A 27,479-nucleotide genomic window follows, 5' to 3' on the forward strand; every position below is an offset into this window, starting at 1 on the left:
TTTAGAACTGAAGTTTATAATAATGTGGCATTTGTATTAACAAAGAAGCATCAGCATACAGGTTCAATAAAGTTGTACTGTGGATTCTTAAAATTGTGTTTGAGCTGTTTCTGCACTGGTGATCCACACACAGCACAGCATCTGGCAACAAAGGCAGGTGCCCGAGGCTTGATTCATGGACGTGCAACAGTGGCCAGCTCAGGACAGGCGCTCAGCAACAGAAGTTGATTATCTTGGTTTGTTTCAATACAGTGCCTAATGTTGGAGGAGGACACCATCACTGCAGTGACTGGAGTTAGAGAAGAAGGCAGAATGTCAGTCTTAGAGGAACCAGAATGCCATGAGAGCTCCACGGTAGGGCCCCAACACCGAAACCAAGTACACAGTGAACATCGAACCAGCAGCAAGGCTGACTCGGTGCTCCTTATACATCCACGTCTAACTGGACACTGAGAAACTTCATGAGCAGTCAGAACACTTGCTTTTCATGGTCACGATTTTAACTCACAAGACCTTTAAGATGCATTTCCAAGAATAAATTTTATCTAAAAAAATGGAGGTTTCTCTGTATTACACAGTAATATCTCAAAGAATTGTTTTAAAACAATCTTGAATCACTTCCTAAAGGCCCAGGAGAGATTGCGGAGTCTCCAACATGAGGCTCCTGCCACTCTAACCTGTCATCCTGCCTCAGCTTCAAATGACAAAGATAAAAGTCCTAAATATTGGTACCCAATAAAGCATGCTAAGTCTAGCTATAAGATTTTTTCTTTATAAGAATTTAACTACCCCAAGACTCAAAATCAAATATAATACAGAGAATAACAGGGAACTGGGGAAAGAGAAAAATAGAAGAGAGAAATAAAAGAGAGGTAAAGAAAAGGGTCCAGGGAAGCAGAGGGAAGGGGCTTCCCTTATTGCGCTAGTGGTAAAGAATCTACTGCAATGCAGGAGACGTAAGACACATGGGTTTGATCCCTGGGTCCGGAAGATCCCCTGGAGAAGGGCATGGCAACCCACTCCAGTATTCTTGTCTGGAGACGCTCTATGGCCTGAGGAGCTTGGCGGGCTACAGCTGATAGGGTTGCAGAGTCAGACACAAACTGAAGCCACTCAGCACACACACACAGGCAGAGAGAAATGGAGGCAAAAGAAAAGACAATCTGGCATAGCAGGGGAAGATGCAATCAAGAGGGCTATTCAAAAAACTACAATGTTGAGAGACGATCACAAATGAAGAGCTATTTACCTATTTCCCTTAAAAAAAAATAAGGGTGTGAAGAGCCTACTGTTTAGACAGAGAGACATGGCCTAGCACTTGTATCCTCTGACACCCAACTCTCCCTAGATCTGATACCAGTTGATCACACCTGGCACCCAGCTCCAGGCAAAGGAAGCAGTTATATCACCTGCTGCCAAGCAGTGCTGGAGAAGTGGGACTTAATCCAAAGCAAATTTGCAGTAAAACAGCACTAGCAGCTAAGTAAGTGAAAGGTTTAGCCAACACAATAGAAAAGAGTTGGATAAAAAAAGACCGGAGTAGAATAAGTTAAATCACATTATTTACAGATGATGAAGAAAGCTGAGTGCCAAAGAATTGATGCTTTTGAATTGTGGTGTTGGAGAAGACACTGGAGAGTCCCTTGGACTGCAAGGAGATCCAACCAATCCATCCTAAAGGAGGTCAGTCCTGGGTGTTCACTGGAAGGACTGATGCTGAAGCTGAAACTCCAATACTTTGGCCACCTCATGCGAAGAGTTGACTCATTGGAAAAGACCCTAATGCTGGGAAGGATTGAGGGCAGGAGGAGAAGGGGATGACAGAGGATGAGATGACTGAGTGGCATCACCGACTCGATGGACACGGGTTTGGGTGGACTCCGGGAGTTGGTGAGGGACAGGGAGGCCTGGCATGTTGTGGTTTATGGGGTCGCAAAGAGTCGGACACGACTCAGCGACTGAACTGAGCTGAACTGATGATGAAAAATGCAAGAAAAGCAATTGAAAACTACTAAAACAGAAGAGAATGTCTAAGTCTGATGGAGTAAGGTTCAATGAGAACACAGAGCAGATATAATGGATGAAAAGTTCTCAACAACAAAAATAATTTAATAAGAATGTTAAGGGATTGAAAAAGGAAAATGTCAAGATGTTTCCAAGGGCCAGACAAGTGATCAAACAGAAAGGCGTACCATGCTCATGGGCAAGAAAACCTGACATCATGAAGACATCATTCTTCTTAACTTAACCTACAAGTCAAAGGCAATACCAATAAAAAAGAATAATGAGCAATGCTCTGAGAAAGAAGACTAACAAGGGGAAACTAGTTCTACCAGATAATAAGATGTTTTATAGACCTTCAATAATTAAGTATGCAGAGTACAACATGTGAAATGCCAGGCTGGGATTAATCACAAGCAGGAATCAAGATTGCCAGAGAAATATCAACAATCTCAAATATGCAGATGACACCACTCTAGTAGCAAAAAGTAGAGGAACTAACACTAACACTAAAAAGCCTCTTGATGAGGGTAAAAGAGGAGAGTGAAAAAGCTGGCTTGAAACTCAACACTCAAGAAACTATAAGATCATGGCATCTGATCCCATCACTTCATGGCAAATAGAAGAGGAAAAAGTAAAGCAGTGACAGATTTTATTTTCCTGGGCTCCCAAATCACTGCGGATGGTGACTGCAGCCATGAAATTAAAAGACACTTGCTCTTTGGAAGGAAAGCTATGACAGACCTAGACAGTATATTGTCTAAAGTATAAAGCAGAAACATCACTTGGACCCCAACAGGGGTCCATACAGTCAAAGTTATGGTTTTTCCAGTAGTCATGTATGGATATGAGAGCTGGCCTATAAAGAAGGCTGAGCACCAAAGAATTAATGCTTTCAAATTGTGGTGCTGGACAAGATTCTCTAGAGTCTCTCCAACTGCAAGATCATCAAACCAGTCACTCCGAAAGGAAATCAACCCAGAATATTCATTGGAAGGATTGATGCTAAAGCTGAAACTCCAATACTTTGGTCACCTGATTCGAAGAGCTGAGTCACTGGAAAAGACCCTGATGCTGGGAAAGATTGAAGGCAAGAGGAGAACGGGGTGGAAGAGGATGAGAAGGTTAGATAGCATCAATGACTCAATGAATATGAATTTGAGCAAACTCTGGGAGATAGTGGAGGACAGAGGCGTTTGACATGCTACAGTCCATGAGGACACGACTTGGCGACTTAACAACAAGAATCATTAAGACAGTATGAACTGACTGCATGGGGACTTCTTTGGAGGTCCAGTAGTTAAGACTTCACCTTCCAATGCAAACGGTATAGGTTTGCCGTTTGGTTGGGGAGCTAAGATCCCACATGCCTCGTGGCCAAAAAACTGAAACATAAAACAGAAGCAGTATTGTGACAAATTTAATAAAGTCTTTTAACATGGTGGACATAGAAAAAAAAAAACTTAAAAAAATGAAAAGACTGCATGAATACACAGATCAATAGAACAGAATAGAAACTCATAAAATAGACCCAAATACATTTGGGAATTCAATATTTAATACACGTGGCATCTTAAATCAGAGGGGAAAGATAGCTTATTCTGTAAATGTTGTTGGAATTACTGGATAGTCAACTGGAAAAGGACAAAGCTAGAACCATACTCACACTACTCACTAAAAAAACCTCCGAATGGGGCAAAGATTAAAACATTAAAAAATGAAACAGTAAAAGTACTGGACGCGACGAGAAAAGAGACAACCTGGTGGTATCTGCCTCTGCTGGAAGGACACACCACCTATGAAACAGTTTTGGGAAAAAAATCTAATCTAAATCTGATAGCGCTTTGAAAAAACTACTAACTTAACAAAAAACACAGAGGACTGAGGAACATTTAAACTCCACTGTAGGGATGCAATCAGCAAAACCAGGCTGTGGGAGACTCTCCAGGATAGCCAATGAGGCAAAACTCCACTGAAAACAGTAAGAGTCGTGTGTCTGGCAACCATATTTGTTATAAGGTATAAAAAGATATAGAATAGAATCTTAAAAAAACCTCTAGAGAGAGTCACATAAAACTAAGAACAGTGATACCTTGGGGAGGGAGAAAATAACATGAGAAATGGGATGGGAAGAAGAATCCACTTTATAGTTTTCAAACTTTGGTGTTTTTGACATATGTAAATTCATTACCTATTTTAAAATTAAAAGAAATTAAAAATCCAATGAACTTAAAGAGAAAGAAAAAGCCTCAGCTCTTAACCATGTAACGATCATGATAAAAACTCCTGAGTAAGAAGCCCCTGTAGCCGTTAACAGCAGACAAGAAAAAATAAACACCTGAACAAGAGACTGTGCCTTGCTTTTCTCAATGAAGTACTGCAATAGTTTCCAAATTCATTCTCCTGACTGATTTTGGGCCTTCTAGTCCATACTACATGTGACTGTCAGAAGAATCTTCTAAAATGCGGATCTGATCGTGTTTAAAAACTTTCAGTATCTCTCTTTCCCTACAGGATCAAGTTCAGCTCCCAAGCATGGCACAACATTGACATCTTTCATAATCTAGCCTTAACCTACTCCCTTTCCAGAGGTCTGCCCCATCCCTCCTCACTACAGACCCTCAACAGCAGCACACTGGATTATTGGCTATATTCTGAACACATCAAGCACATTTTTCTTGGTCGTGGTTATCCATCTGCCTTCCCTTCTGGGTATTATTTATTTTCTATATACCCTTTGAGACCCAGCTAAAATGCTACATCCTTTAAGAAGTCTGCCCTCGCTTTCTCCAGGCAGGAGTTCCCCTTCCACTAATCTCCCCCTTTCACTAGGCTCACAGAGTCCTTTGTTCAAACCTCTAATACAGCATATGTCACAGCATGCCGTAATTATTGTTTCTTCTAGTCGGTATTTAATAAATGAATAATAATGCCTTACAGCCAATCCAACTCCTTCTTCAAGGGTTGTAAGCTCAAAGAACAAATTTTTTTAAAAAAATCAAAAGCCACGCTTGCAAAAAAAAAATGACTAGGCCACCAAAATGAATTTATCAGCCCATCCTCACTGCAGATGGTCCTGAAATCAACATCCTATATTATTCATACAGCATACCAAGAACTGAAGCGAGGCTTGGGTCCCTCCTCCAACAGGCTCTGGCAGACTATGCACTCCTTCAAAGAAACGCAAGTTTCTCTTAGGCACAAAAACTGAAACGCCACTGTCTCATTTCTTAGGGAGCAGAGTGAAGTGCAAAGAGCTCGTTTAGATGAGAGCCAAAAATTGGTCACAAGAGCAGAGACTGGAAATCACAAGTTGTCCTAATGAGACTCCTGAGCTGATCTCCTAGAAACCAAAGAAAGCCTGCAACCTGAGTACTTTTCTCTAGCATGTTCAGGATATTTGAGATTCAGAGAAAGTAAATATTCGGCTTCAGAAATACACCTGAGTGGTAATAAAGACACAGGTGTGGCTGCTAGGGTTGAGGAGGCCCTTCTGACAGGCGCCTGCCAACCACAGCCAAGGGAGGGCTTCTGAAAGCTTCTACTCCTCCTTTTCTTTGACTCAAATACAATCCTTTGGTCTCCTTTCTCATATTTCTTACAACCGAATTTCCCCAATTCATTTCCTTATTTTACCTCCTTGCATTAAGCCTCAGTGCACCTAATAATCATTTTATCTGTTTCACAAATTATGTTGGATCTCTAACAACACCTTTTAAGGTCTTGCCAAGCACCACGTTTGGGCGCTGACCTAAATCACTACTATCTACCTGCATTTACTTATGTATCAGTGACCCTGAAATCACAGGACTTGAGCTGGAAGGCCACCTAATGACCCGATCCCCACAGTGTACAGTCAGTAAACAGGTGAATTTGCTCCTCCAAGGTCGCATTAGTTAACTGCAGAATCTCGACCATAATCTGGTCTCCTAATACCCAGCTGACCATTATTTCTATCGCATCAAGCTATCTTCATCTGTTCCATTTTATTTCCTTAATCTTAGATATTATATTCAAATTTCTGTTTCATAACAAACTTTGATCAAGCCCACCGGAATCTTCAAATGAAGGAGTCTCCTGACACTAGAAACATCTTCCTGAATTATATTCATACTCCTCTGTAACAGGAAGTAGAAGTGGTGGGCAAGAGGAGAACTAGGGTTGGGGAAAGACCCATGTTATTCAGCTTTAATTGGAGGAACTCATCTTCAATTCACCCACCAGTTAGAAGGTGCTGAGACAATCTGACATTATCAATTCTTTCACAAGATCTTGTATTCATAAGTTGTATTCAGGGCAATGAAAGTCAAAAGGCAGGCAGGCTCCACTGCAACTACTTGGCCAAAGAGCAGGTTATCGTTGTCCACTCGCTCAGTCATGTCCAACTCTTTGCGACCCCATAGACTGCAGCATGCCAGGTTTCCCTGACCTTCACCTTCTCCTGGAGCGTGCTCAAACACATCTCCATTGAGTTGGTGATGCCATCCACCCATCTCGTCCTCTTTCATACCCTTCTCCTCCTGTCTTTCCCAGCATCAGTGTCTTTTCCAATAGAAGACAGTAGATTTAAATGCCCTGTAGTATAGCCCAAGGGGCTTCCCCAGTGGCTCCGTGGTAAAGAATCCGCCTGCAATGCTGGAGACACAGGAAATGTAAGTTTGATCCCTGGATCAGGATGATACCCTGGAGGAAGGCATGGCAACCCACTCCAGTATCCATGCCAGGAAAATTCCATGAAGTCCATAGGGTCACAAAGAGTCAGACAAGACTGCAGTGACCGAGCACACACACACAACCCAAAATAAATAAAAGGAACAAAATCAATATAAAATAAATAATACTTCTGAGAGGCTTCCTGCAATCACCCAAAAGTCTTCAGGGCACAAATTATTCGTAGCTATTGTCAGAAGAAAATTTTTGCATATTCAAGTAGACATCTGTTATGAGCTGAATGGTGTCCCCTACAGAAAAGATATGTTGAATCCTAACCCCTAGTGCCTTAGAATGTGACCTTATTTAGAGAGAAGGTCTTTACAGAAGTAATCAAGTTAAAATGAGGTCTGTGGGGTGGGCCCTCATCCTATGACTGGCGTCCTTATAAAGAGGGAAGGTTTGGACAGAGATGCACATAGAGGAAAGATGCTGTGAAGATGCAGAGAGAACATCACGTACAAGCCAAGGAACACCTAAAGTACCAGAAGCTTCGAGAGAGGAATAAACGTATCCTCTCTGACAACACTCTGCCAACACCTTGATTTTGGACTTCTAGCCTCCAGGACACAGAGAACAGAACAATCAATTTCTGCTATTTAAGCCAGCCAGTCTATGATAATTTGTTATGGAAGCCCTAGGAAATAATACAACATTTTATGACCAAGGCCAAGTGCCAACAAATTAATGCTTTCAAACTGTAGTGTTGGAGAAGATTCTTGAGAGTCTCTTGGACTGTAAGGAGATCCAACCAGTCAATCCTAAAGGAAATCAATCCTGAACATTCATTGGAAGGACTGATGCTGAAGCTGAAGCTCCAATACTTTGGCCACCTGATGTGAAGAGCCAACTCATTGGAAAAGACCTTGATGCTGGGAATGATTGAGGGCAGAAGGAGAAGGACAACAGAGGATGAGATGGTTGGATGGCATCACCGACTCAATGGACATGAGTCTGAGCAAACTCTGGGAAATAGTGAAGGACAAGGAAGCCTGCTGTGCTGCAGTTCATGGGGTCACAAACAATTGGACATGAGTGAGCGATTAACAACGACAAGGTTTCCAAGGACCACCTGCCAATGCTGGCAGGAATCAACTTCAGGTTGGCAGAGGAATGTTAACAGAGGTATACTGCTCAGCTTACTGCACAAAATAAATCCAAGGGTTTTTCCACTTTATAATATGCAATTCACATATTTATGCAAAGGCAAATTTTAACTAATACTTCTCTGTAAATATCACACAGCTACTTTTGCCAAACTAGAGTACAGAAAGTGGCCTCACTCATACACACAGTATATTCCTATATTTGGCCTTGAATAGATTGGAAGTTTCCACAGTTGCTGGGACAATGATTCCAACGGTTCCTGTCAGTTTAGGAGACTAGATCGGAACAGCTGCATTTTCAATACACATCATTGTCTTTAAAAGATGCTCAGAGTGAATTACAATTAAATTACAGAGCTGTCAAAAAGGGTTATAATTATAGCATTTATTCACTACATTTACAAGGCCAGACATACACAAAAGGAATTGAAAGCTGAAGAGAAACACACAAAACCCACTGCACATTCCTTACCTCAGCAGGAAATCGGGGTGAGGGGAGAGGGGAAGACGAGGCAGTTATCATGCAAAGAGACCATTTACTGAGACAACAATGCTTCCTGCTTCCAGAGGGGCTTCGTTCCAGGAGTCGCAGGCATTTTAAGACATCTGGTGGCAAAGGCATCTCTCTTGTACAATTGTAAAAAGGAGGGCAGCAAGGTTTGCCGTGACTCACCCCCAGTTACAGACAAGTAAAGGGAGGAGCTGGGACCTGAACCAAACGGGAGGCGACGCCCACCAGTGGGCTGCACGGGGAAATCACAGTCAGGGCAGCCGGACCTGACCCCTGGCTTTGCACTCGTCTAGAGGAGGATATTAATTTATCCAACAATTACTTATCTATCATGCAGCTTGGAGAGCCTTGAAAATGGCCTTTCACTTCTGCCATAACAGCACAAGGTAGAAGAGGAAGAAAACCCTCAGCTGCCATTTATGCTAGTCAATTCCGCTACTAATCAATAACGCACTCAGAACCACTGGGAAATGGTACAGTCACTTAGTCACGGTCAACCTCAGCGTCCGGAAGACAAACAGAGGTAGTAATGCTTATGCCATGAGCAAACTCCTTGAATACACAAAAGCACTGCAAACTAGAACACCTTGCATGGTTTCAATCCTGCAATGAACAGATATCTCTCGCTCTCTCTGTGTGTGAGACCTTGCATGTAGACTTGTTTCTCAAGACCTCATGGCTGGTTGAGAGGAGACACATAGATAAAGCAAAACAAGGCAATACACACACAGAACTTGAAAACTACAAACTCAGTCATGTAAACAAGTTCAGAGCAAGGAGAAAGTTAACTGATTCTTACCAACCTGCTTCTCACTCTTTTCTGAATATAATCACACGATGGTGGAGTTTCTTAGTACCTTCAGGTTTTCTTCTGTGTTCTAAAATTTTATTTCAATTGGTCATTCAACAGACCCTGCTTTTCCACCAGTCAGTGGTATTTCCATTACACATAAAACCCCAGTCCCATCCTCCAACTTAAATGCTTGCTTGGTGGCAGTGAAATGACTCACTGGGGAAAAGAGAAAACATCTCTAACAGTGCTACCGACAAAAAAAATCTATGACTTTACAAGAGTTCTTCTCTGAATTAAGATGATGATAGCAAAGACATGACCTTATCATGCTATCTTGGGCCCAGGATAGGAGAATAACTTCTCACTTATTGATCATATAATTATTTTCCTGTTCAGCACAAATACAGAACCACAGTTCTTAACATGCCACGGGCAGCCACTGGCATATGATCAAAACTGACTGCCGATACAGAAACCATTTGCAATTCATGTCAGATTTTGTGTCTAACTTCTTAACGAACTAATTATGTCATATAACATTTAGAGCTCTGGTGTTAACATGTGATGGGCAGAATGATCTCAGAGATGAGGGAGATGGAGACTGACAGCTATAGCTGTCCCCCAGTTTCTACTCTCCCTTTCTCCAACAAGGGTAAACTCCACGACTTTCAGTGAAGTGTCTGGCCATCCACTCTGAAGTCTGTGGCTAAGGTAAGGCTGATGGGATGTAGGAAACTCCCAGGATGTGTGCTAAAAGGAAGGCACAGGCCGTTTTCCTCCCCGTCCTCCACTCTGGTGCCAAGAACGTGCACACGGTAGGAAACGATCCTGGACCACCTTGGTGAGGAACACACACTAAGGATGGCCAAGTAACAGGGGAGAAGGAATTTAGGTCCCCAGATGTTCTTATGGAGCAGGGCCACCATACTGTCCTGGGCCATCTACCCCCGAGCTTTTACAAGAGAAAGAAATACGTTCCCATCATATTCCTGTTATTTGGTGTCTTGGTCTTCATGGTCAAGTTCACATCCTAACTGGTAAAATAAGCACATATCAATTCACACTCCCCTAGAAATCCAATTCCTTTATCAGAAACAAAACAATATGGAAGAGTAAAAAGAAGTTCTGCTTTTGATTAAAAAGCAAAGAAAATATTCTTCTAGTCTGCCTTACAAACTTGTAATGGCAGGAACAGCATATTCCTGTAAATTTTGAATTGGCCTAGAGAAAAGATGAGCAAGAACCTATGCACACATATTGTACATTTTTGTTTATCAGTCAGTTCAGTTGCTTAGTCGTGTCTGACTCTTCGCGACCCCATGGACTGCAGCATCCCAGGCCTCCCTGTCCATCACCAACTCCCAGAGCTCAGTCAACCTCATGTTCATAGAGTCGGTGATGCCATCCAACCATCTCATCCTCTGTTGTCCCCTTTTCTTCCCGCCTTCAATCTTTCCCAGCATCAAGGTCTTTTCCGATGAGTCAGTTCTTTGCATCAGGTGGCCAAAGCATTGGAGTTTCAGCTTCAGCATCAGTCCTTACAATGAACACCCAGGACTGATCTCCTTTAGGATGGACTGGTTGGATCTCCTTGCAGTCCAAGGGACTCTCAAGAGTCTTCTCCAACACCACAGTTCAAAAGCATCAATTCTTCGGCACTCAGCTTTCTTTACAGTCCAACTCTCACATCCATATATGACCACTGGAAAAACCATAGCTTTGACTAGACCTTCCTTTGTTGGCAAATCTTTGTTTATAAATCTGTTCCTATACAATATCTCTAAGTTCATAAGTAAAACACCAAGAAACAGGAGTACCGAAATCTGTTCCAAAATCATAGAGCCTGAATTTCTGCCATCAGAAATGGCAAACAAATCAGAAATAGGTCTAAGGATCCAAGCAAGCAAATACAGAATATTTTTTTTTTCTTTAATGAGTACTGGAGTTTTAGTTTCCAGTCCTCTCTCCAACACATTCACACATTCATGCTCACACATACACACGCTCACACACATACACATACACAGCGTCCAGAGTTTGTAGTGTTTACACAGATTATAAAAATGCTTAGAAAAGTTCATGGGGGCTTAATTTGTTTTAGATGATTTTCCCCTGTCCCATTCCTGGGTATGACTACAATTTGAATACCAGGCTGGATGGTCTGGTGGTAACTCACCACAGCCCTTCTGCTGCTCTATTATTTCTTCATGGGAGGAACATATGCAGGGTTTTAAAAGGCCAATATAAATAGATCCCAACTTCCATAACTCTTTCTGGTATATGCATTATTTATTTTTGGTGGGTGGGAAAACAAAGGGAAACTAACTTCCTTTTAATGTGTCAAAATCCAGTTTAAAAAAACCCTCTCAAGGGACTTTCATGATGGGCCAGTGATTAAGACTCCATACTCCCAATGTGGGGGCCCCAGGTTCCATACCTGGTCAGGGAACTAGATCCTACATGTTGCAATTAAGAGTTCACATGCCAAACTACAATTTCTGTACAACTAAAGCTTATACATGCTGCAACTAAGACCTGATACAGCTAAAAAAAAAACAAAAAACCCAACCCTCTCAAGAACATGACTCCATTTGTCCTTCTCTTCTCTCACCTCAGTCCTCACCCTTCCCCGGCTTACTCTCAAGCGAATCTAGCCATAAATTATAAAATACTATAGAGAGTATAACAATTCAACTTTGTCTTTTTTTTTTAAATTTTATTTTATTAGTTGGAGGCCAATTCATCTTTCTCTTTTTATATTTCATTCATTTTCTTTTCTTTGTTTAAACATATACTATCTTAAGAGTGAGGCTGAAAACCCCTCCAACTTAGAACAGAAAGATGGAAGAGTCTAATGGATCTGTTTGCCTATTCTTAGTAGATAGATCCCAATAACAAATGACTTTTATTCATAAGAAAAGGAATTTTGAAAATAAGTGAGCAAAACCAACTAGCAAAAAGGGCAAAGAGTTATATCCTAGAGTACAAATCCACTAAGTACTGAAGCCAAGGGATTTGGATCTTTGTGTGGGGCTTCCCAGGTGGCGCTAGTGGTAAAGAAAGCTCTGGCCAATGCAGGAGACACAGGAGACGCGAGTGTGACCCCTGGGTCAGGGAGATTCCCTGGAGGAGGAAATGGCAATTCACTCCAGTCTTCTTGTCTGGGAAATCCCAGACAGAGGAGCCTAGAGGGCTGCAGGCCATGGGCCACACAGAGTGGGACACAAGTGAGCACGCACGCACGCGGGAACGATGGAGAAGGACACTGCGCCCTGGGCACGCGATCGGATAGGATCATGCAGGCCATGGCCGGCATGGGGATGCCCCGCCAGGCACACTGGCGCGGAATGCAATCCAGCCTGCACCCCACTCCCCAAGCACTGGGCTTGGTGCCCCAGCACAGGGCCGTGTCTGCAGGAAGGGCAGTCTTTCTGAAATATCCGCAAGGTGTCAGATGGGCTTCCATCCGCCCATCTACAGGGCAGCAGAAAATGCCGCCCCGATGTACGCCACTTCACCTTAAGGATTACAGTGTGCTGAAGGCAACTGAGAAGCAGCAGATGGGAGGAAAGCTCTCTGTCTTCCTCCTGTTTGCCGAAAGTGAAAGTGTTGGCCACTCAGGCAAGTCCGACTCTTCCAAACCCTAGGCTCCTCTGTCCATGGGACTCTCCAGGCAAGAATACTGGAGGGGGTTGCCATGCCCTCCTCCAGGGGATCTTCCCAACCCAGGGATCGAATCTGGGACTCAAACATGGCAGGCAGATTCTTTACCATCTAGGCCACCAGGGAAGCCCCTCTATTTGCCTAAAGCAGGACATAAATTTACAAAGGTGTCCTCCCTCTAACTCTCTACCACAAAGAATAAGGGTAGACTTGTTCTTTAGCCCTGTGTCCACCCAGAGATGGCTCCAGAAGATTCTACATAACAACTCTCACTAACTAGTTCTTACTCATTATCCATTAGTTACCCATATATTTGCTTTCTATCAATTTTCTGCCCCTAGAAACTCAAAGTCCTTTTCCTTTGTCTCATCACTTCTCTGAAAACGTACTGTTCCCTTGCTAAGATGCTATATAAGCCCAAGCTCTAACCACTCCTTGGAACTATCCATCTCTGGGTATGCCCATGTGTAAGTGTTTTCCAGATGTTAATAAACATTTGTTTCTTTTCCGCTTGTTAACATGTCCTTGTCAGTACAAGCTACGGGGTCCCAGATGGAGAATCAAGAGGGCAGTAGGAAAGAGAATGCGTTTCCTCCCCCACAACACCTGTCCTTCTCAAAGAACAGTTTTGTTCCAAGGATGAGCAGACCCATAGCCCCATGTGGATATTAAGTACTAAACGAACTCAGAAAAGGAAAGGAGGCAGAATGGGGGTACTATCTATGTGCCCTCTCTCGGTAATAGCAGACCTCTGTTCAGGGATGGGGCTAAGGTGAGCAGAGCCAGCCTCGTGGGCCTGCACCCTGCAGTTCCAAAAGGCCCCCACTTGTTCTGATGCTTTGACTTAAAATTCTTAATTTTTGAACAAGGGGCCCACGTTTTTGTTTAGCACTGGACAACAAAATTTATGGGTCATCCTTAAGGTGAGGATGGCCTGGGGAAAATGCTGAGGAGTTAGGAAGAACTCAAGGCTCTAGCCTCTGGTAGCACAGCACAATACATGATTCTGGCCTTGGGAGTGAGGGGACGAAGGGACGGCAAGAAGCCATGACCAGATCCGCCTGTGATGTGTGGGCTAATTAATTATCAGGGAGGAGTCGGGGTCCGTCGTGGCAAAGAGGAGACTTAAGGAGTAGTACCAGGGGTGAGAAGCTTAGGATAGTTACCTCTGTAATCCAGTCTCTCCCCCAGCAAGCATGAGTATATCCCGAGGATTCGAGTCCCTCAGACGATTACCCTCCAGGTACCAAATAACACAGGGCTTCCCCGGTGGCGCAGAGGTAAAGGATCTGCCTGCCAACGCAGGAGATGCAGGAGACACAGGTTTGATCCCTGGGTTGGGAAGATCCCCTGGAGGAGGAAATGGCAGCCCACTGCACTATTCTTGCCAGGATAATCCCATGGACAGAGGAGCCTGGAAGGCTACAGCTGTGGAGTTGCCGGAGGTGGACACGACTGAGCGCACACGCACGCACGAGCTAACACAAATGCTCCTGGCACTGCTGGTCCTTTCCATTCGCACGAGGCTGTCGCCAGCACCATCAGCAGGAGGGGAGAAGCGAAGGGAAATGTCTTTTCTGGCTGGTTTGATCGCAGACACTGCTACTCCCGTCTTTAATTACGTGAAAATATAGGATTTGCTTGTCACACTTGTCTGTCTTTGAGCTCCCTTCTTGTTCACCTTTCAGCATTTCTACCCTTCTCTTTTAACTCTATTTATAACGTGCAACATTACCAAAGCTAATTTTCTATAGGAAACGTTTCAGGAAACTTCAATAAGATTGTATGGATCCCCTCTCTAATTCAGCAATTAGACAAGGTGATTAAGGTGAAGCATACTCTCATTGTGAAAATAAAATCTTTTTGAACTTTCAAATTGATGGCACAAATGAGGTTTTAAGACTTAGCCTACTATTATCTGTAGGTGAAAGAATTACAGGTAATTTTTATCATCTTTTTAAATTTTTTTCAAAGCATTTTCTAATGATATTTTACTTTTATGATTAGAAAAATAAAAATTATTTCAAAAGATTTAACCTAAGTGAAAACTATTTCCACCTACTTAAGAAATATCTTTTTCCATATAAATTGCTAATATCCTAGTTAAAAATCAGTTAGCTATTCAGCAAAGCTGGTTCCTTAAGGAGTTCTACTTGGCAAAATTTTGACAGCTTGGTTCAAATTATTGCATTCTTTGCAAGAGCCTTATAAGAATGTCACTTAATTTTCCAAATTCTGGATTTGAGAAACATGGGGTGGTGAGGAAGAAAGTAAAAATCACTTGCAATCCAATCAATTGAAAGAAAGCATATAAAACAAAAAGTAAAATATTCCCCCATCCCTGTTTTCCTACACAGAAACAGACTTACCTACAATCGCACCTTTTAAAAAATAAAAGAGGGATTATCATATTTCTACTCTTTCACATACACATCTGCACTGAGCAATACATATATATGTACCTTGTCCTTTTTATTGGCTATCTGAACCATAATTTATTTAGTCAATTTTCCTATTGCCAAGTAACAGGTTTTTTCCAATTTCTTGTAATTGAATTATGGCTTCAATGAACATCTATATACACGTATTTTTATATACAGTGATATTACTTCTGCAAAATTCTTAAGAGTGCTATTCTTCAATTAAAGATAAGTTATTCTAAATCTTAATAAAAGCTATCAAATTAGCCTCTTAAAAGGTTGAACAATTATACTCTCATAGTGTAAGTACCTCCTTTGCATGTCCTTTATTCCATTTAAACTTATCCATTTTTTTCAATTGTTCTTAATCTGATTCCAGAAAAAAGGTTTTCATTCATAACTCCAGAGCACCTTTCCATATATTTTTGGCCATTTCTGTAACTTCTGTAAACGTGTTTAGATCCACTGTCTATGAATGTTTTACTGTCTTTTTCCTATTGTTCACTCACACTTACATACTTACTGTCCAGTCCTCTCTTGGATGCTTGCTGAAATCACTCCTTCACAATACCCAATACCAACTCTGCCCTGAGTTTAAGGAGACACCACCATCTAAGGACATTCCAGCTTCTAGTGTTTTCATACCATAGAACAAAGGAATCAAAGACATCTATTCACTATTAGTGATCAAAAGTCTAAAGCTTAACAGTGCGTTGGAAATGCTCAAATACCAAGAGAAACAGCATCACACCACAGGACACACAGCCATGAAGTTATTTCTTCACTTGAATAATTTCATGTTCACACACCACAGTAAGAATCACAGCACACTTCATCACACTGGGAGCAGCTTAAAGAGACAAAGCCATCTACTCTCAAATTTTTAAACAATGACATAGAACATTCTCATCATTAGTCATAAAAATATCTCAAAGCTTAAAAAATCTAAAATAAAATGCACCAAGAATGACAAGAATTTGGTTAGAATGGGGAGTTTGAAGGATATTTTTCTCCTCTTCAAATTCTTTAAATGGCATTTTAATTTCATCATTTAAAAGTAAATCATAATCCTGAACTTAGAGTGGTGAGGGTTACACAATTCCATGAACATACTGAAAAACACAGAATTGTACAAGTTAAAAAGGTAAATTTTATGTGTGTATAATATCTCAATGAAGTTGTTTTTGTATAAGTAGAATTTTAAAGTTAAAATGTCACACTGGGTTTGCAGTGAATCTAAAACTGCTGTATAAAATATATTTAAAACAAAAAACCTTGAGTACTCTGTTCTCATTAATTTTATGTTGAAAATTCTAGAAGATGGTAGGACACATAAAAGCTACAGTGCGATAGACCTCTTTGTAACCCCTTGTTCTTTATAATAATATCTGATGAGCAAGTGGAGTGGCTTCTTAGAGAATCAGTGAAAAGACTGTCAGCATATTCAAAAACATCTGGGTGACTTTTATCCTAAGGCAACTTATAGATCCTGCAGAGAGTGGCCCTTGCTCCCATTATGCTTATTAGAAGTTAACTGTGTATACTGGAAGAAAGGCTCACAGAATCTTGAAGGCATTAGCCCTTGTGGCCCCCTTTGCCGGGCAAAGCAATAAAACTATTCTGTTTTACCCCTACCCTCAAAAACATTGAGAGAGAGAGAGCCATTCTTTCTCTTTCTACTCTGGCTGAACTTCTGGGCTACCAGCTGATGATTAATGAAAATTTCACTGTGTAGAAATATTTCATAGGAAAAAAACATAAGTTTTAGGTTAATTAAAAAGCAGAAGAAAATAAATTAATTCTATTTATCACTAGCATAATGTAATGAATGAGAGCACTTCTGAGGGATGGCTATTCTTTTAGAACATCCTAAATGAATGCGTAGCCCAGTCAATAAGGAAACTGCCTGCAATTCAGGAAACCTGGCTTTGCTTCCTGGGTCGAGAAGATCCCCTAGAGAAGGAAATAGCAATCCACTTCAGTATTCTTGCTGGAGAATCCCATAGACAGAGGAGCCTGGCAGGCTACAGTCCATGGGGTTGCAAGAGTCAAACACGACTAAGCGACTGAAACACTACCACCAATGAATGCTAAGCCAGAAAGAAAGGAGAACTTGCAACAAATATTGCATCCAAGATGCTAATCAAGAAGCTGGAGTAATCATCAAGATACAAGTGAAACTGTTTCATTCTAATGAACTTGATAAAAATAGACTTCTGCATGTTTTAAAGTTTCTACTTTTAACATTTTAACATTATTTAAACATAATAACAAAAATAAAATCCATTTTTATTCCCAGATCAAGCACGGGAACAAAAGGATATTTCCATGTTACGGTTGACTGGTCTCTGGAAAGAGCCACTACCCCTATCTTGGGAGTCTAAAAGTTAGAAACTTCACTTAACTTTCATTGACATGAAATCTGTTCTTGGAAGTTCAGAGGAAAGAATACTTCCTTCTGGAAGGAAACATGAGAAGTGCTTAGTGAACAAGGGATAAGTTCCACCAGTATTGGTTAGACTTCAAACTAAGGGCAGAAAGAAATGTGAGGTTCTCTCTAACCAAGCCTGTCCCTCATTTTCAAATGAACATACCATCAAAAGTGTTTAAAGACTTAAACGATGTTTGCCACAGAAGCTCAGCATTTCTTCTACTTTCAGTCTGCCACCTTGACATTTCTGTGGGAAGAACCTTATTCCAAGGCTGTTTTTTCAGATCATCTTCCCAAGACAGTGTATCTTAGGGGAAGCATCTTCATCTAGAAATAACTTCCTTTAGGATCTGTTTTGTCTGCTATGCCTCACTCTGTGGGGACTGACCTCCCCAAAATGCCACTCTGCTTTGGAAGAGCCGAGAAGGGGCCCACCAAAACACAGACTAAATCCTGGAATTTGATAAAGTACAAGGGAATCCGCTTGATGCGTGAAAAATGTAGGAAACTTGACTAAACCTAAGTGATCTATTCCCAATCCAAATCAGGAAAGGAGTACGTCAAGGCTGGTATATGCAGAGTACATCATGTGAAATGCCGGGCTGGATTAAGCACAAGCTGGAATCAAGTTTGCTGGGAGAAATATCAATAACCTCAGATATGCAGATGACAAAACTCATGGCAGAAAGCGAAGAACTAAAGAGCCTCTTGATGAAAGTGAAAGAGGAGAGTGAAAAAGTTGGCTTAAAACTCAACATTCAGAAAACTAAAATCATGGCATCTGATCCCATCACTTCATGGCAAACAGATGGGAAAACAATGGAAACAGTGGCTGACTTTATTTTTCTGGGCTCCAAAATCACTGCAGATAGTGATTTCAGCCGTGAAATTAAAAGATGCTTACTCCTTGGAAGGAAAGTTATGACCAACCAGACAGCATATTAAAGAGCAGAGACATTACTTTGCCAACAAAGGTCCAGCTAGTCAAGGCTATGGTTTTTCCAGTAGTCATGCATGGATGTGAGAGTTGGACTATAAAGAAAGCTGAGCGCCGAAGAACTGATGCTTTTGGACTTTGGTGTTGGAGAAGACTCTTGAGAGTCCCTTGGACTGCAAGGAGATCCAACCAGTCAATTCTCAAGGAAATCAGGAAATCAGTCCTGAATATTCATTGGAAGGATTGATGCTGAAGCTGAAACTCCAGTACTTGACCACCTGATGCAAAGAGCTGACTCTTCAGAAAAGACCCTGATGCTGGGAAAGATTGAAGGTGGGAGGAGAAGGGGAAGACAGGATGAGATGGTTGGATGGCATCACTGACTCGATGGATATGAGCTTCGAGTAAGCTCCGGGAGTGATGAACAGGGAAGCCTGGCGTGCTGCAGTCCATGGTGTTGCGAAGAGTCACACACGACTGAGTGACTGAACGGAAAGTGATCTATGGCTGCTCAGGTTTTTCTACGTTTGAATTGCCAATCAGCAGCATGAAAATTAGCACGCTAAGGTAACTCTTTGGCCTCATTTTAAAGTACATTATTTTCTCTATGCCATTTATTTCCCCCTTCAACTTTAAGGACAACAGTCTTCTGTGTTTTTTTTTTTTTTAAGTCAACATGGGAAACAGACAAATGGTCTCTTTCCATCCTGTGGACAATAAAGCCATGGCTCCAAGAAAAAAAAAATGATACATGTGAAGTGACGTAGAGTGCAGTGCCTGGCACACAGTAGGTAATCAAAGCAACTCCAACAAGAACAGAATAAGAGCTCTTTTTATGATGGTTTCATGGATCTGCTTTTTCACAGGTACTAAGCAGTTCAACAAATACTTTCTTTTTTTCTCCTTCCTATTCCTGTATTGGGCTTCCCTCGTGGCTCAGTTGGTAATGAATCTGCTTGCAACACAGAAGACCCAGGTTTGATCCCTGGGTCGGGAAGGTCCCCTGGAGAAGGAAATGGCAACCCACTCCAGTGTTCTTGCCTGGAGAATCCCATGGACAGAGGAGTCTGGCAGGCTACAGTCCCTGGGGTCACAAGAGTTGGATGCTACTTAGCAACTAAACCACTACCATTCCTGTATTAAATACCACCCATACCTTGTCCACGAACAGAGAAATATCTTGCTGTGTTACAGAAGTGTAGGAATGAGATCATTGCAGGTCTGTTTCTTTCCCAATTAAAGGCTAGAGTCAAAGGCCAACAATAGTATAAATTCCCTAAGGAGAAATTGCCTTCTCTCAACTTTCTATCGAGGTTCAAGGTCAATGGGCTGCACAATTTCTCACATCTCAAGGAAATAATAGCTTAAAACAGATAGGAGGTATACTGCCATTATCTATATGGTAGTATATATGCTTTTTTCCTAATCCAAAAATAGAACCTGGTTTATTTGGGGTTCAGATAACAGAAACTTGAGAAACCAATGCTTTTGGGACCTTCCCAACTCAGGGATTGAACCTGAGTGAGTCTGCTGCATTATAGGTAGATTCTTTACCATCTGAGCCACACAGGGAAGCCCCTTTTATACTCCAGTTAACAACAAATAACTGTAGAACTGTGTAGATGAATCACATAGCAAAGTGAAACTGTGATTTCTAGTGATGAAAGATAAGAAATAATGTTGTTGGCCGCCAAGGATGAACGGAGCACTAGGAAAGGTGCTGTGTCTGAAGAAGGACACCATTTTTAAGCAAGCCTTATCCCTCTTGGGGTTCAGGACTTCAGGAGAGAATCCCCTCTGTGCTGCAGGTGGCATTCTGTTGACCACCAGTAGGCACTACAGATCAAAGCCCACGCATGGCATTGGAAGATACAAGCATCTAGCTAAGCCAGAAGAGCCCAAAAAGAAGAAGGGAAAAGTGGAAGTGAGACCCATTATTCTGGGACAGATTATGAATGTGGGGCTTTAAACATTCACCTGATTGCATATGACACGGCCCTGACAGAGAGTTATGCCCAGTATGTTTACAACCTCGGCAATCATCTCTCCGTTAAAGTCGAGGAAAGTTATGCGATGCCCACCAAAACCATGGAGGTGTTGCAGCTTCAGGACCAAGGCAACAAAATATTACTGGACTCAGTTCTTACCACCCATGAGCGAGAGGCTCAGATCAGTGGTTTGAGTGCTATGTTTGCAGAGATTTTCTTGGAAATAATCCAAAGCAATCTTCCTGAGGGAGTCAAACTGTCAGTGAGGGAGCACGCTGAAGAAGACTTCAAGGAAAGGTTCAAAGCTTGGCCAGAACTGGAAGAACTTTAGCCAAGTTGAACTAGCTCATTGCAGACCCTTTCATGCCTTTCAGCACTGATGATATTGAGTGGCAAGGGGAAGAGCTTCCTGGGTGGCCAGAGTTGAGCAGGAGACCCTGACCCTCAACATCATGAGTACCCATCTCCACTGCCAGGAGTGTCTCCACTCCTTGCTTACCAATTATCACCACTTTTCTTTGAGCCAACCCTGGGTATCCTCCATCTAATAAAAAGCTGCTGCTGATGGGGAAAAAAAAAAGAAATAATGTTGTCAACTGAGTCACCTGATCAAGAAAAATAAAATACATGTCCTAAAGATTTTTTTTTTACCCTATACAATAAGGAAATAGGGAGATCTCATAGACTTTGTATTTCCCTAGAGATGTAGTAAAAGCTTCACAGTCTGAGTCACAGAAAGGTACTCTCAGGACAGGCTTTCACAAACACACTAAAGCCATGTTGGCCCAAGGGTGTGTGTTGAGGAGGAAAAGGAAGGGACGTTCAGTGCAGGCATCACGCAGAATGTTTTCCAAAGTTCTCTCTTGCCCTGGTTTAGATTTCTATTTTCTCAAAAAGAAAAATATATAAACATCTCAATACGCTATTTTCAACCTAACTGATTTTTTTAAAGGGAGAGAAAACTGCTCTGGATAAAATAAAACGAAAACATTGAACAACCCAGGACATGAACCAGCAAGGATCGACTAGTATACACATATCATTTTTCTCTCTGCCAAGGAAGGTAGGGTAAATCCAATTGTTGGTAGTTTCCATGTAATTCATTTGAAGGAATTTTGAGGGGGAAAAAAGAGAGGAAATGGAAGTTGAAAATCAAAATGTTCTGATTACCAGTAACAAAAACAGATGTATTTTAGGGTTCATTCAACGCACTATATTATAATGCTTCCGAGGCGGCAGTAATTGTAAACAATCTGCCTGCCAATGCAGGAGACGCAAGAGGCACAGGTTCAATCCCTGGGTCAGGAGGATCCCCTGGACTAGGAAGTGGCAACCCATTCCAGTATTATTGCCTGGAAAATCCCATGGACAGAGGAGCCTGGTGGGCTACCGTCTGTGGGGTCCCAAAGAGTCAGACATGACTTAGTGGCTAAGCTGAGCAAAGCAGGCTGAAGGAAGAGGTTAAGTAAACATTATCCCTATCAGTATCAAAATTTTTAAACATTAAAGCATTTTGAACAGAAACTTTACCTTTAATAAATAATACATTGTGTGGAATATAAATTAAAGTCTTGATGTCTCAGGGCTATTACTATTAACCTCAGATGCAATAACTTGAAGAGAAACTAAAGTAGACAGGATGGTCTGTCTCTATCAATGGCCCTTCTGCCTTAAAACATTTTTGTGCCTATTTCAAAATAAGTTTTCTGCCTCCCTCTTTCACGAGTTTAACTGTCTCTTCTTATCAGGTTGTGTGTGTGTGAGTCACTTAGCTGTGTCCAAATCGTTACAACCCCATGGGCTGTAGCCCACCAGGCTCCTCTGTCCATTGGATTTCTCAGGCAAGAATACTGAAGTGGCTTGCCATGCCCTCCTCCAGGGGATCTTCCTGACACAGGGATCGAACCCACGTCTCTTATGTTTCCTGCACTGGCAGATGGGTTCTTGACCACTAGGGCCACCTGGGAAGCCCTCTTACTAGGTTGCTGCGGCTGCTTGTGCCTGTGAGATAGGAAATTAGATCATCCAGCATGATAAGACTGTATGCAGAGAGAATCACTAGGTGCTGAGCGAAAGGCTAGGAAGGTCCCCCAGGAGTTTAGAGGATGAATGGCTCTGGATCTGCTGCCTTTGCTTTGCTCACTTACATCTGGGTGTCTCTCTGTGTCCCACACAGTTGAGGTTATTGTATGGATTATTTGTAGTTAAATCCATTAAAAACAATAGGGAAGAGATGGCTTCTGTCTCTTTAATTTGCAACTCAGAGTCGCCACTTGGTACCATACCTGAAACATTAGCACCCAGAGGCTCAGTATGGACATTCTGTGTAAGTGTAAGTTCCTCCATGGCCAAGGTTTTGTTAAATGTTACTGAAATAGAAAGTATAGCATACAGACTATGAGCACAAAGTTTACGACACTGGAAAAAAACAGTGGCCCACACTTATATTACCAATTCTGTTCTGTGTCTTCCACTTCAGTGAAAGAAAACACATTACCGTTCGTCATGTTGATGCATATGATATGTAATAAAATGGAAGAGATGGAGGAGACAAAGTAATACCTGCAATAAAACCCTGAAATTATTATTGCATTTCACAGTCCACAAAACTGCACATTCAGTGAATTACAGTCTCCATCAAACTGCTGACCCCTGCCCCTAGGGAGAAATTTACTGTATTCCTCATACCTGAAAAGGAAAGGCAGGATTAGCTCAGGGATGTTTTCTCTTTTAGTAGTAATAAAGTCAATGTTTATTCTGGGTAAAACGACATAATTTCCAAACTATGCATAAGAAAAATATATCTTGCCAAATATACAACTTTCTCACATCTCATCTCTTCTATTTCAAAAGCTCATGAATACCCAAGATTTGTTATTATAAGATCTGCTATTATAAGTCTAATTTCTCATAATATTTTTAGGATAAGAGAATAGGTTTAAAAAACATCATCATCATCTTCTTTTATTCCTGTATTATTTCCCAGGTAATTCAGAAGTGTTTACCTTGTAGAGATTATTTATTAGAGAAAAAATTTTCCTGGCTTGACAAACTAAGGCAAAAATCATTTTTTGAAATGCTTGCATTTATATAAGGTTAATTTTTATCCTCCTACTTTCCCAGCTATAACACATTTCCATTTTAAGTTCTGTTTCTTTAGAAAAATTAAGTTCCATGAGTTTTTCTAGCTTATGCCCACAGGTTCCTTTGGCAACTATCTCTCTACTTGGTATAAGTAATCAACTATGTACGTGCTCAGTCGCTTCAGTCACGTCTGACTCTTTGAGACCCATCAGAGACTGTAGCCCACCAGGCTCGTCTCTCCATGGGATTCTACAGACAAGAATACTGGAGTGGGCTGCAACGCCCTCCTCCAGGGGATCCTCCCAACCCAGGGACTGAACCCGCATCTTCTGTGTCTCCTGAATTGCAGGTGGATTCTCTACCCACTGAGCTACTTGGGAAGCCCAAGTAATCACCTAAATTGTCTTAGTATCAAAATGTCTTTTATATCTTTTTACCTTTATTAAACTTTTTCAAATTCCAATCACATTTTTGAAGCATTCATTTCTCTGCGCTTCCATAAAATTCCAACTTTGGATCTTTGTTATTTGTATAGTTTTTATCAGCTGTTTCTGATAACATTCTGTCATGAAGCATTTGCACACCTTTCCCCTGTATATTAAAGCCATGTTGTGATTATACCCCCTTCTATGCCTTGAAGCTCCCACATCACAGTGGCTGCGTTAAGCAAGTTAAACATCCTCCCTACTTTTACATCCCAGTATGAAGTGTTTTCTTAAAACTCAAAATACACTTTTCATGACCCACGTTGCTCACAAAAAATCTCAGGTAGAAAGATGAAACTGAATGTTTTTCTTACACCTTTCCTCAACACTACAACACGAATCTCTAAAGTTATTACTTCCATCCCTCTCTTATGGTTACTGAATTTATTGATAAAACAATCAGTCTCAACTTAAATGTCATCTCTCTACCGAGACTAGTCCAGATGTATCCAAGCTGGTTAAACCACAAGAGGAAGTCAAACCACTTTCAGAGGACTACTTCTATCCCCCATGGTTTTACTTTTCATTGTGATTATCTTTAAAACATAAGCTATAATATTAACAGTTCTTTATTCAACTTTGATTCCTTTTATGCACCTCTTAGCTGCTTCTTCAGCTTCATGACTCTGTTAATGGTAGCCTTACATTCCACCATCACTGAACAACTGGATGTTCTGAAGCTTCACTACTTTCTTCTTTGGTATACTGTCCATATTGCTATAAAGGACACAATATTGCTTTTGAGTGCAATTTCCTAGGACTGACTTACAAAAGTCCTCTGTTAGATAGACCTGGAATCAGATACATGTTTTCCTTCATAGGCTCTATTGGTATACTGCAAAGCATAATCTACCCAACCTAATGTTAGGACAGGATTGGGAAAATGTATCAATATAGTTGACACATGCAAATGTGTTTCTCATCCTGTTATGCCTACCCATACTGACTTTTACAGTGCTCACAATGGTATATTTTTCCATTTAATCCAAGTCCTCTACTACTTACTGAATGCCCATGAAGCCCACAAAATGGAACTACACAAATTCGGGAAAGAAAAGAGGCATAAGTCATATTCTGTCCTCAGAAAATTCATAATCTCAACAGAGGCAGGATAGAGAATGCTCCAATTGGAATACAAAAATGACAAAACTTGTCTTCCTAATCTTCTAAGGAAAACATAGTAGCCTGTGAGAATTCTTTGATTTAGTAATTGCCAATTTGGTTATTTGCAAGTGATTGCAAGTGATTCCTTGCAATTCCTTAAGTGATTCCTTAAGATTATGTATGCAACAGTGGGTATACAACAACATATGCAATTTAGTTGAAGAATGATTCTCATAACTTAATATCAACATCAGAATCTCAATATACTTTTGTTGTTCTCTATTGATAGTGCATATGTTGTTGTTGTTGTTGCTTTTGATGGAATACTTTGGTATAACTGTAGTAAAATGAACACTTTGGGAATGAAGAAAATCTCTACACATCTCCTTTGAAAATCTCAACATACCACACTCTTTCTCTTTTCTCATACACTCCTCCCTTGTCAGCTTTTTCAAACATAATGTCCTCAGAATGAATCATCCTACAGGAAGGGACTAACTTTGCAACCATTTTACTTGGTGATCAACAAACATTATGACAATAAGCCAAATTACATGTGCGGGCTGGGGAAAAGATTAACGAGACAATGTCCTTGCCTTGGAGGAACTTGGTGTCTTATGAGACAATGCTGTCTGTGTGGGCTGAAGGGAGGCTGATATTAATCAGTTTTACACTGTTCCCTCCTAATGCCTGATAATGTAATTCTGTATGAAGTTTCAAAGATCTTTCATGCCTGTATTTTGTAAGAAAAGTCCAGTTTTTTTGACACTAGGGAAATCATTCTAGTTATGTGAAATCAAGTAGCTTCCTTAGGTAACCTGATTTCCTTTGCACAGGACAATTGTTTATGGGTTTACTCCCCACAAAGTCTTTTAAAACACACCACATTTCAGACTTCAATTCATAATTCTATCCTTCGGTCAGCTTTTTTTTTCTCCATCTCTAGTTTGATTTTTAAAAACATCTGGCTGGGGTATAGTTGCCTAACAATGCTATATTAGTTTCTGTTGTACAGAAAAGTGAATCAGCTTATGTTCACCTATATCCCCTCTTCTTTGGATTTCCTCCCCATTGAGGTCACCATAGAAACCACAGAGCGCTGAGCAGAGTTCCCTGTGTCATACGGCAGGTTCTCATCAACTATCTATTTTATATACAGCATCAACATGTATATATGTCAACCTCCCGATTCATCTCACCTCCACGTTCCCCACTGGTGTCCATGCTTCTTCTCCACATCTGTGTCTCTGTCTACTTTGCAAACAGGTTCATCTGTACCAGTTTTCTAGATTCTACATATATACATTAATATACGATATTTGCTTTTCTCCTTCTGACTTACTTCACTTTGTAATACAGTCTCGAGGTCCATTTACATCTCTGCAAATGGCACAACTTCATTCCCTTTTATGACTGAGTAATATTCCATTGTATATTTCTAGTCTTCCTCATAGTCAGCCTCTTCCCACAAGTCTTCACACCTTACCAAGCTTCTCATGTACCATGTTTCTGGTTTACCATTTGCATCACGCCCTACTTAGTGACGATAACACTGGATAGATGTTACTGACGTCTCTGGGGCAGTGGGTAAGACATGGTTAAAAACAAGACTACCGAAACAGTATAGCTTCCTGTACAGAGAATAATCAGGTTCACATTTGTAAACAGTTTAAAAGGTCATGGAAAACTCTGAAGGGAAAAATAATCCTAGTGGACAGTTCTATCACAAAATTTGTCTGATGTACTGTGAAGACAAGGGCTATACACCTGGGACTGTGAGAGAAGAGTTTAGGCAGATTTGGGTGTAGGATGGCTGTCAGTGATTTTCACTGTCATAACTGCTGATGTTACCATACACAGAGTTCACAGTTTATCCGTGATTGTGTACTGCAGATGTGAACTTGTTTTGCACCACAACTCAGAGTTCACTTTCCTTTAGAAATAATGATAGAGGTGGCGGTGGGTATTCCATCCAGTCCTCTGTCGAGGAATGAAAGGTTTATTCCCCTAACTGCCGCAGACACAGGAACCCCAGAGACGGTGACCTTTTAGTCTCCAGAACCTGTGAATTTGCTACTTTCTGTGCACTGGAACTTTGCAGAGGTGATTAAATTAAGGGCATTGGGACGTGAAGAGTGTCCCATGGGAAGGATTTTCCAGGTGGGCCCAATGCAAACACAAGTACCTTTATAAGCAGGAGGAAGGAGTGTCAGGGGTCATAGGAAGAGATGTGATGACAGAAGCAG

General features: G+C 41.3%; 1 protein-coding gene and 1 pseudogene across 4 annotated transcripts in view; one reads left to right on the plus strand and one right to left on the minus strand.

The window, feature by feature from the left end:
* CRACD (capping protein inhibiting regulator of actin dynamics) overlaps window positions 1-27,479 on the minus strand; it is a 282,251-nt gene that overhangs the window by 90,060 nt on the left and 164,712 nt on the right. Inside the window, exon 1 of one of the 4 annotated variants that reach the window (XM_065914363.1) lies at window positions 9,132-9,222. The exons of the other annotated variants lie outside the window; for them this stretch is intronic. The gene's annotated coding sequence lies outside the window, so the exon portion shown is untranslated. Of the gene's footprint in view, window positions 1-9,131; window positions 9,223-27,479 lie in introns of those variants that run through there. 4 annotated transcript variants of the gene reach the window in all.
* LOC136153008 (large ribosomal subunit protein mL48 pseudogene) lies at window positions 20,265-20,891 on the plus strand (annotated as a pseudogene).

This window comes from Muntiacus reevesi, chromosome 22 (genome assembly GCF_963930625.1).
Source record: "Muntiacus reevesi chromosome 22, mMunRee1.1, whole genome shotgun sequence".
Taxonomy (NCBI): domain Eukaryota; kingdom Metazoa; phylum Chordata; class Mammalia; order Artiodactyla; family Cervidae; genus Muntiacus; species Muntiacus reevesi.